Source organism: Ictidomys tridecemlineatus, chromosome 1, assembly GCF_052094955.1.
Source record: "Ictidomys tridecemlineatus isolate mIctTri1 chromosome 1, mIctTri1.hap1, whole genome shotgun sequence".
Classification (NCBI taxonomy): domain Eukaryota; kingdom Metazoa; phylum Chordata; class Mammalia; order Rodentia; family Sciuridae; genus Ictidomys; species Ictidomys tridecemlineatus.
The window spans coordinates 61,087,120-61,097,187 of NC_135477.1; the positions used below are offsets into that span (position 1 = coordinate 61,087,120).

Here is a 10,068-nt window from a genome sequence, read left to right on the forward strand (position 1 = left end):
CCTATGTTCCCTTTCCAAGTAATCTTAATAACCCTAGTCATTTTTGGCATTCACTATTAGCTATTAAATAATAAACTTTTGCTGGTAAAGTAGAAGGGAATGTAAGTACAGACCTTTCCGTGGCTTGAGCCAGTCCTGGGCACAATTCTGAGCAGGGGCAGAATGTGTCTGTACCAATGTGTGCATTTGCATCAGTCCCCCTCTGCTTTCAGCACCTCCATGTAAACCTTCTGCTGCCCCATTCATTTTTTCTTTCCTCCTTGAATATCTGTATCCTTATAGTTTCATGTGTGTATATGTCAAGCAGAAACCAAGCAACTAGAACCAGATGACCTTCTGTTTTGCTTGAATGCCTAGATATCTGAGGAGGCTGAACTTCAGATGAATGAATGGATCTGGTGCTCTCTTAGTGAGGTCTCAGACTGTCCAACCCAATGGAAAAGAACAATGGTAGATACAGTGAGTATCCATCCTAAAATTCTTAAGGAAAACCTAACATTTTGAATAATCTGTTATTAACCCATAAAAGTATTTTCACACCTATCAGGTACTAAAATTTAGAAAGTGGCCTATCTATTAATATCTTTTCAAGACATAAGCTAATAGTGGCTTAACTATGGTCACTGAAATGATGTTTTCCTATTCATAGGAAGAATTGAAGGGCAAAAATCTTCAGGATCCAAAGCAATAAATCTTTAGTACTAGAATTTCAGGTTACTTGAGGTCTTGAAGGAGATAAGATTTCTTTTTGGCCTGAGGATGGCCTGGCACACCTCATTTCACACCAAGCAATCCATCACTCATTCTGCCTACAGTTAAGGTACAACTGATCCTCTTTGTTTACAGTGCTTGACAGCTGATCATTTCTTCAAACTCTGGTAAGTACACCCCTGGGCATAGTTGTATTCAATTGAGGTAGAAGGAAAATAGAAGAGTCACTAAAGCTACAAGCTACTTATAAGTCCAAGTGATCTTAGGGGAGTAGATCCTCTTGGGTTAGATTCTGCCCCCGTTCCCAGTTTGACATCAGGAAATCTATACACTACTTTCAGAGCAGAGACTGTGTCTTACGTAACTAAGTATCTCTCAACACACCTTATACACATAGGTGTTTAATAATTTGTTAGTGATGGGAAGTTACAAAAATGGTGATCACTTTGTTCATTAGATCTTTCTCTCTCTCTCTCTCTGTGTGTGTGTGTGTGTGTGTGTGTGTGTGTGTGTGTGTGTGATATATCTTTATCCAGGGCCTTGTACATGCAAGGCAAGCACTCTACTAACTGAGCTATATCCCAGCCCTGTTTATATTTTTGTCGCTGTGAATCTAAACATCAGGGAGCAAAAGACCAATAATGGTTACTTCCTTTGCTTTTATTTCAAGTTATCAGAGATGGTTATTTCGAGTAAGAACTTGAGCATTCAAAACAGAATATATCAAGAGAGACAATGTTTTAGTCAGCCATTTTGCTGCTGTGATAAAAGGACCCGGCCAGAACAATTTTAGAGGAAGAAAAGTTTATTCGAGGGCTCACCATTTCAAACGTCTTAATCCATAGAAGGCCAGCTTCATTCCTTGGGGCTCCAGGTGAGGCAGAGCATTATGGAAGAAGAGTGCGGCAGAGGGAAACAACTCACATGAGATCAGGAGGCAGAGAGAGAGAGAGAAAGAGACTTCGCTTTCCATATACAAAATATAGACCCCATAGTCACGCCCCCCCCCCATGAGCTATTTCCTGTAGCCACACTCCACCTGCCTCCAGTTACAACTCAGTTAATACCATCAGGGATTAATTCACTGAACAGGTTAAGGCTATAACCTAATCATTTCTCCTTCAAACTTTCTTGCATTGTCTCACACATGAGCTTTTGGGGGACATCATATCTAAACCATAATAGATACAAATAAATGTATTCAAATAAAACAATTGGAATTTTTATACATTTGGTAGCCAATAAATAAAAACAAAAGTAGAAGACGACAATATTAGTGTGGATATAGTAGGATCTATTTACTATTTTATTCCTGACTACAGAAATAACACATTCACTGGGAAAAAACTTTAATGTGGGGTAAAACTTTTAAAAAATTGATATCTAAAAATAATCACCATTGACATTTTGGTGAATAGCTTTCTGGTTTTTTTTTCAATGATTATCAACATAAATTTTTGTTTGTTTTGTTCGGAGATGGAAGCATACAGTTTTGTAGCTTCCCTACTTGACCTTGGCTTGCCATAATAATAGATAAAAATCTTAAGTGTATAAAAATTCCATGCCTCAAATTTGCTGGGAATGATGGACATTTACGCTGTTACTATGCTGCCACAAACATAACAATATTGAAATTTCCTGCTCTTTACCAGCTTTCTAGAATATACTTTCATGCTTCTGAAGTGAGGCTGTGAACTTGAATGATTGCCAGGTAGGTTGGTCCTGGGCTACTGCTGAAATCTCATTCTCTATATCTTCAGGAGGGAGGGAGCATGCTACTACCCTTTGTAAATGGGACAATGCTCTTTGAAAAACTGAAAGTAGTTTTTCAGGCAACTTGAGAAAGTACATATCTTACTACCTCCTTGCTTCATATCTTGGTTTCCCTGAAAGATGTGGAAACACTTTTACCTTTTTCTATTCAACTCTTAATTTTCCTATAAGACACCCCACTTTCCAGATATATGAAAAAAATATTTGTTGAAATCCATGTCACGGTGAATGTTCTGTCTGCTCACAATAATATTGTCTTATGTGCAGTAGGAGTAAAATACTTCAAATTTAGGAACAAGGATTTTTCTGCAGGAGGACTTGCCATGTGAGTTGTTCTTCAATTATCTTTTTTTGGAAATAAACCCATTTGCTGATTTAATTCTAACTTTCATTATCCTGACTTTGCCACTGAAGCAGGAAGAAAACTGGTTTCTCTAAATATTATTATAAATATTTTTTTTATTCCTTTTTGACATCAAAGGAACTCTAGCATTCTGGAGTTGGGAGGAATTCAGGGACTACATAGCTATAGGTCCTTTACCTGAGATACTTGAATGAATGTAAGGAGTCCCTTAATCCTTAGAAATAATTTGCAGATATATGTGTGTTTATGTGTTTGTATCCATTTTTCTTGAGGACCAGATGTCCAAAGTTTTCATTAGATTCTCAAAAGAATCTATGATGGAAAAAAAAATGGCTGAAAATCATTCAAAAGTTCTCATTTTGAAAAAGAAATCCAGAAACATCACCCAAGATCAGATTTATGACTATTCAAATTACTTACATAACCAAACTAAATATAAATTCAATGCTTTTAAAGCAGATCAACATGATTTTAAACCATTTTTGTTGTGCTAGAAGGATAGCTGAGGTTGGAATAAGAAATCCTATGTTTGTACTCTGGTTCTGCCATTAAACTTGCCAAATATTTGAATTTGCTTGTCTATAAAATTTAAGTTAAAAATACCCCTTATAGAGTTGTTTAAAAGTCATAAAGAGTTTATGGGGTATAAGCAAGCTTATAATAGGCATAGACAAGACCTACATGTTGGGAATGGAACCTTGCAATAGAATATTAAGGGCATGGTTAAGAGAGTCTTATTTTAGCAAGCAGGTAGTACTTGCTAGTGAGTTTTCATTTACTTGGTTATAAATTAGGCCTAAGCACAGAACCTATTTATAGGGTTTGTATTCATCACCTTTTTTGTCACTATAATGAAAGCTAGTTATAGTTTGCACATAGCTACTTATGGAGAAAGAAGATTTCATTAGCTCATAGTTTGGGAGGTTCAAAGTCCAAAATGTGGTGGCCCTGTTGGTTTGGCTTCTGGTGAGACCCTAACAGCTGATGGTATCACTTCATGATAGGAATGCAAGTGAGCTGAAAGGATCACACTCAAACAGGAAGCCAGAGACAGAGAGAGGGAGAGGCTGCGCTTGCTCTTATAAAACCACCCTCTCATGAGAATTATCAAGAGGTCACACAGAACTACCTTAATCCCTTTCAAGGGTGGATCCCCAGTGAACAAAGACCTTCTACTATGTGTTAAAGTTTCCACCATCTCCTTGGACCCCCACCCTGGAGACCAAGCCTTTAACATATGGACCCTTGGGGGCTACTCAAACCATATCCAAGTGATAGTGGGGTTGTTATGAGGCTACACTACATAATCATTCTTATTGCTGGGGAAAGATTGATGTTTAAGTGTTTGATAAATGTTAGCTGTAGCTATTAATATTTTCTCATCAAGAATTTTGTATTATATTACTATAGTATATTACTTTGGATCATAATAATAACCTTATGAGTTATTAAAATATCTACACAAATTCATGTACACATGTATAAAAAATAAGCACATTCATTGTAAAGGATCAGATAAAATCCTTTTCCAACCTTATACATGGCACATGTATAATTCATAATGAAAAATCACATTAACTTTTATTTAAAAATTGCAATAAGCCTATATATTTATAGTCAGCTCTTTTCTGACAAGGGTACTGTTTTGGTCAGCTTTTTCATCATTGTGACCAAAAGATGTGACAAGAAAAATGCAGAAGAAATAAATGTTTATTTGGGGCTCACAGTTTCAGAGGTCTCAGTCCATAGATGGACTTCATTGCTCTGGGCCCAAGGTGAGGTAGAACATCATGGCATAGGAAAGCACCTCAGGACATGTCAATCAGTAAGCAGAGTGAGAAATACACACACACACACACACACACACACACACACACGGAGAGAGAGGGAGGGAACTCCATTTACCAGGGACAAAATACAAACCCCAAAGGCACACCCCCAGTGACCTACCTTCTCCAGCCACACCCTACCTGCATACAGTTATTAACCAGTTAATCCACATCAGTGTAGTAATCCACTGATTAAGTTAAGACTTTTATAACCCAATAATTTCACCTCCGAAAATTCTTGTATTATCTATTAAACACATAAGCTTTTGGGGGACACCCCTTATCTAAATTATAACAAGTGCCAGGAAAACTCAGTGAGGGAAAGAATTCTCTTTTCATAAATAGTCCTGGGAAAATTGAGTATCCATCTACAAAGGAATGAAATAGACCCTCTACACTAGGACTTAAAATTAACTAAAAATGGATCAAAGACCTGCACATGAGAGCCAAACCACTTCCCTACCCTACTCACATCCTTGTGGTGGTGTAGGACATAAGCCCCCCTTTCAGGAATTAGACATGCAGAAGACAGCCACCACCACACGTGCTTCCTTAAAGATCTTTTGGTTTTCTTTTGATCATCCATCTTCCCTATGACCCAACCAGATTGTTTGCCACTATCCCTACCATTCAAAAGAAGAAACAAGGAGAAAAACCTGAAAGTCCAGAATCTACTGAATGCTCCTCATCTCCACTGTTACCATCCTCTTTCACTTGGACTATGGTCCCAGCTAACCACCTGGTTTCCTGGCTAGGCTTCCACAGATTTTGCCACACAACATCCAGTATTCCTTTTAAATGTAAGATCTTGTCATTTCTTCCCTTGAAACTATGGAAGACTTCCCATCTTAGAATAGATGTTCAAGCTTCAGCGTTTAATGGGTCTACATCATACTCACCCCACCTTTCTGATCCCCTTCCCAGCACTCTCTCCCTTGCTTTCTCCAGTCCCACTACACTGGCCAAGAGAGCTCCAGCTTACTTTTGCACTTACTCCATCTTCTATCTGGAATATTTTCTCCCCAGATATCACCTCTGAACTTCATGAAGTCCCCATCACCTTATCAGAGAGATCACAACCACACCTTGCCACCATCACTCTCCATTCTCTGTACTTTATTTTTCTTCAAAACACCTTATACAACCTGAATTACCACACACTTGTTTCTTTTATTGCTTATCTTTTCTCAAGTGAATGGTAATACAGTAATAAGATCACGGCTTACAGATAGTACCCAATCTATAATATTTCAATTTAAGATTTTTTTTTGATGGTTTGATGGTACAAAAGTAATAGACATTAAAAGAAAAAGCCTTACAAGGCTATAAAATTTTGTGTCCTAAATTCCTGTTCTCTTAGAACTCCTTTCCCCTGCACAAAGAGAAAATTCCAACGTTTTACCAAAGAGAAGCCAGAGTCAAATAAATGGTCCAACAGAGGCATGTTTGACAAAGGAAGATTCAGAATCAACAGCATTTTAGAAAAAGATAAGAGTGCTGCTTCCAAAGAGGAGCAAAGGAATCAGACATCAGAAATAATTGTCTTCACTAAATAAAATACAGTATGCATTCAAAGGCAGAAATCCAAGATCTCCAAGGGTTCTAATTCATAATAGTCCTAACATGTTGGGAGAAAAGGAAAACAGAAAACTTTGACAATTATTACAGCCACCAGGACATTTTTTCAGACAGACTTGCATAAAATTATTTCCTTAAACATGAAATGTTCAATGCTTCATTCATTTTAGTGAGCAGAACTTGACAGGCTAGCCAATTCTAGTGTTGTGTGTGTGTGTGTGTGTGTGTGTGTGTGTGTGTGTGTGTGTGTTTCCCTTCTGAAGGTGGATCATGATATACACATACATTTTTTATAATGGCAACAGGGTAGTGTGTCCGTTTTGCCTTCACACAACTGAACAAATGACTCAGAACAATTGGTAGTAAAAGAATAGCAACTATAAATTAAAGCAAGGCACTTGTCATATTATGAAAATGTTAGATTCAAACCTATGCTGGTACTAGATATTGATGAGCAAACAAAGTGGGGGAATGAATTAAAACTCTCAAAAAATGTTCTTCTGATATCAACCAATTGTTCAGAAAGGATTAGATTTTATTGATAATTAATAATTTCTTTGATTTGATCAATTATTACCTTTTACAGAGTTCAGATTTCAGTTATTGGAGGAGGTAAGCCATTTAAGTTTGGACATAGTTTAAGAATAAGTCTGTATTAGAGTATTTGGTAAAGGTGAAAAGTTTCTTTGAAACAGTTCTAAACCTCACTTCATGATATGTGTTAGTATTTTGGCATTTATCCTTCTTTTGTTTCCTAAATGGTGTAAAAATGTTCTTAAAGAAAAATAATATTGAACAATTTGTATCTATAAAATCTTGGCCAAGGGTTAGAGGGTAGACTGGTTCACTATGGTAGTCAGCCCTTATATTTGGGGGTGACCCCCAGTGAATGCCTGAAACCATAGGCAGTACCAAAGCATACATCTATATCTACACTATGTTTTCTCCTATACATACATACCTAAGGTAAAGTTTAATTTATAAATTAGGCACAGTAAGTGATTAAACAATAAGTAGTAATAAAATATATTATAAAATATACTATAGTAAAAGTTATATCACTATTGTATCCTCTCTCAAAGTCTTATTGTACTATACTCACCTTTCTTCTCATGATGATGTGTGATGATACAGTGCCTAACTGATGAGATGAAGTTGAGATGAATGCTGTAGGTGTTGTAACCTCGGCATACAACTTGTTTTCTTTCCTTATTAACTCCAGAGCTTTCACCTTTTTATTTAAAGGAAGCATTTTATGATTTCTCTTTGTCATATCCAAATTGCCAGTATCATTACTCTTCTGCTCTTGGGCCATTATTAAGTAATATGTATTAGGAAGTTTTCTATTGCAATAACAAGATACCTGAAACAACTTAAAAAGAGGGGAAACTTATGGTTCCCAGTTTTCAGAGGTTTTAGTTCATTGTTGCTTAGGTCCATTATTCCTGGTCTATACTGAGGCAGAACACCATTGGAAGGAGCACATGATAAAGCAAAACGATTCACTTCATGGTGGCCAGGAAGGAGAAAGAGACAGGGAGTGGACTGTGTCAGAGACAATATAGAGCCCCTTCAAGGCCACACCCCCAAGGATCTACTTCCTGCAAGCAGGTCCCACTTCCTAAGTTCCTACCACCTTTGAATAGCATGTATCCTTTGAATAGCCCATTAAATGATGACTCCGCCAATGGATCAATCCTTTGATGAGGTTAGAGCCCTCATGATCCAAACATCTTCCAAAAACCCCACCTCTGAACACTACTACCTTGAAGACCAAGCCTTCCTCTCATGAGCTTTTGGGTGACATTTCAAATCCAAACCATAACAAGTAAGGATTACTTGAACACAAGCACTATGATACCACAACCGTTGATCTGATAACTGGAGGTGGCTGCTAAGTGACTAATGGGCGGCGGTGTGTACAGCACAGATACACCGCACATGGGGATGATTTATGCCCCAGGTGGGATAGAGCAGAACCATGTGAGAGTTCATCATGCTAACCAGAACAGTGTGAAATTTAAAACTTATTGATTATTTATTTATAGAATTTTCTATTAATTTTTGGAGCTTGATTAACTGTGGATGAAAGGAAAACTGCAGGTTGTAGGCACCACTCTACTGGATTATTCTCACCTGTGCCCTTCTCTGGGAAAACCATGGCTCACTCTTAGCTTAACTTAAATGAAATATACTCTATTCCTATGCTGGTGTCCAAGACAGACTGGGACAGTCTGCACCACTTTATCAGCATTGTTTGTAGAAAATGTATGCATAGATTATTTGCACCTAGTTTATATTTCTTTGATTTCTATCATTGTGTCTTGGGCAATGGGCAGGATTTAGTTATGTAATCAAAGGATTATAAAAGACTAATCTTTGGACAAGTGATTCTTCTGAAACCAAGTGGTCTTTACATATATCTTGGTGATCTGAACTTAAAAATAAAGCATATCCTATGAAACTGAGAAAGGACATAGGAATCTGTGCCTAGAAATATCATTCCTCTTTGATATTTTCTATTTTTTTTTCTTTATTATAACCTCTTATCATCATTCACCAGATAAATCTGCTTTAAATTCTTTGAGTATTTCAATGAAATTAACATAATGCATTAAAATAGATTGGAAATAATGATCTAGAGCTTATACATTATTATGTTAATTAACTTTTATTGTCAATATTATAATTATATAATTACATTACAGGTTGTATATTATATGCTATCTTTAAATTTTTATAGGTGTTCCACGTCTGGGATAATAGAATAGAATGAGTTCAGCCTCTCATCCGTACAACCTCAGGAAGCCACACATCCTTTCATTTGTCAGCTCCTGCATAACGGCTGCAGCAATGTGTTAGTTTTTCTAAACAGAATGACTCAGAAAGATTGTTAAAGAATAGGCAAAGATGCATCTGGCAACTGCAAAAACAAAGGCAAGCAGGCATCACCTGATTAATACCAGGCAGCTCCTGATTCATGAATATCAGCTTTTAATGGGACAGAGATGAGTTATCATGAAGAACAGCACAATTCACAATGGCAGTATAACCGTGAGCCTTTTTGAAAAACACCATCTTTATGTGAACATGAATCAAACACAAAACTCAGAACCAGGAAGGAAGATGGCCTGTGATCACTGGACATGCAGCTCTCATTGTGTCCTCTCGGTCCTCCACACAATTGTGGCCCAGTGACCGTGAGCTCAGGCTCTGAAGAAGAAAGCCAAGCTCCACATCCTAGATCTTGATTCTCACCTATGTGACACTGCTCTAGATAACTAATTTTTCTTCCATATAAATAAAGTGGGGATGATGATCTCTACCTCACTGGTTATGATTTGGGTTTAATGAGACCAATGAGATACTTACACATCAAAGTGCCTGGAATTTTACTAAAGCCAAATAAAAGTTAGATAATATCATCATCATCATCATCATCAATATAAAGCCTTGTTCACAGAGTAACCTCTTTTCCTCCATAATCTTTTAGGTTTGTTGGCCATTGGGATTGTGGAAACAATCCATGTGTTAACATCCATGTGTTAGTCTGCTTTTCATTTGTGCGATGAAAGAACAACTTAGAGGAGGAAATGTTTATTCTGGACTCACAGTTTCAAAGGTTCAGTCCATGATCATTTAATTCCATATGGCAAGGCAGAACATAGTGACAGAAGGACAAGGTCGGGGAGCTGCCACTCAGAAAGGGGAGGGGAAGGCAGAGAAGGAGAACTTTTCTAGGGTATGTCCCCCGGGACCCACTTCCTCCAGCCATGCCCTCCCTGCCTACATTACCATCCAATGAATCCATTT

The 10,068-nt window shown here is 37.4% G+C and overlaps 1 long non-coding RNA gene across 1 annotated transcript; it reads left to right on the forward strand.

Moving 5' to 3' along the window:
- The first annotated feature begins 355 nt into the window (after positions 1-355).
- On the forward strand, positions 356-9,683 carry LOC120885832 (uncharacterized). Its single transcript, XR_005728570.2, has 2 exons — positions 356-459; positions 8,999-9,683. It is a non-coding gene; the product is annotated as an uncharacterized LOC120885832 (long non-coding RNA).
- The last annotated feature ends 385 nt before the right edge of the window (positions 9,684-10,068 follow it).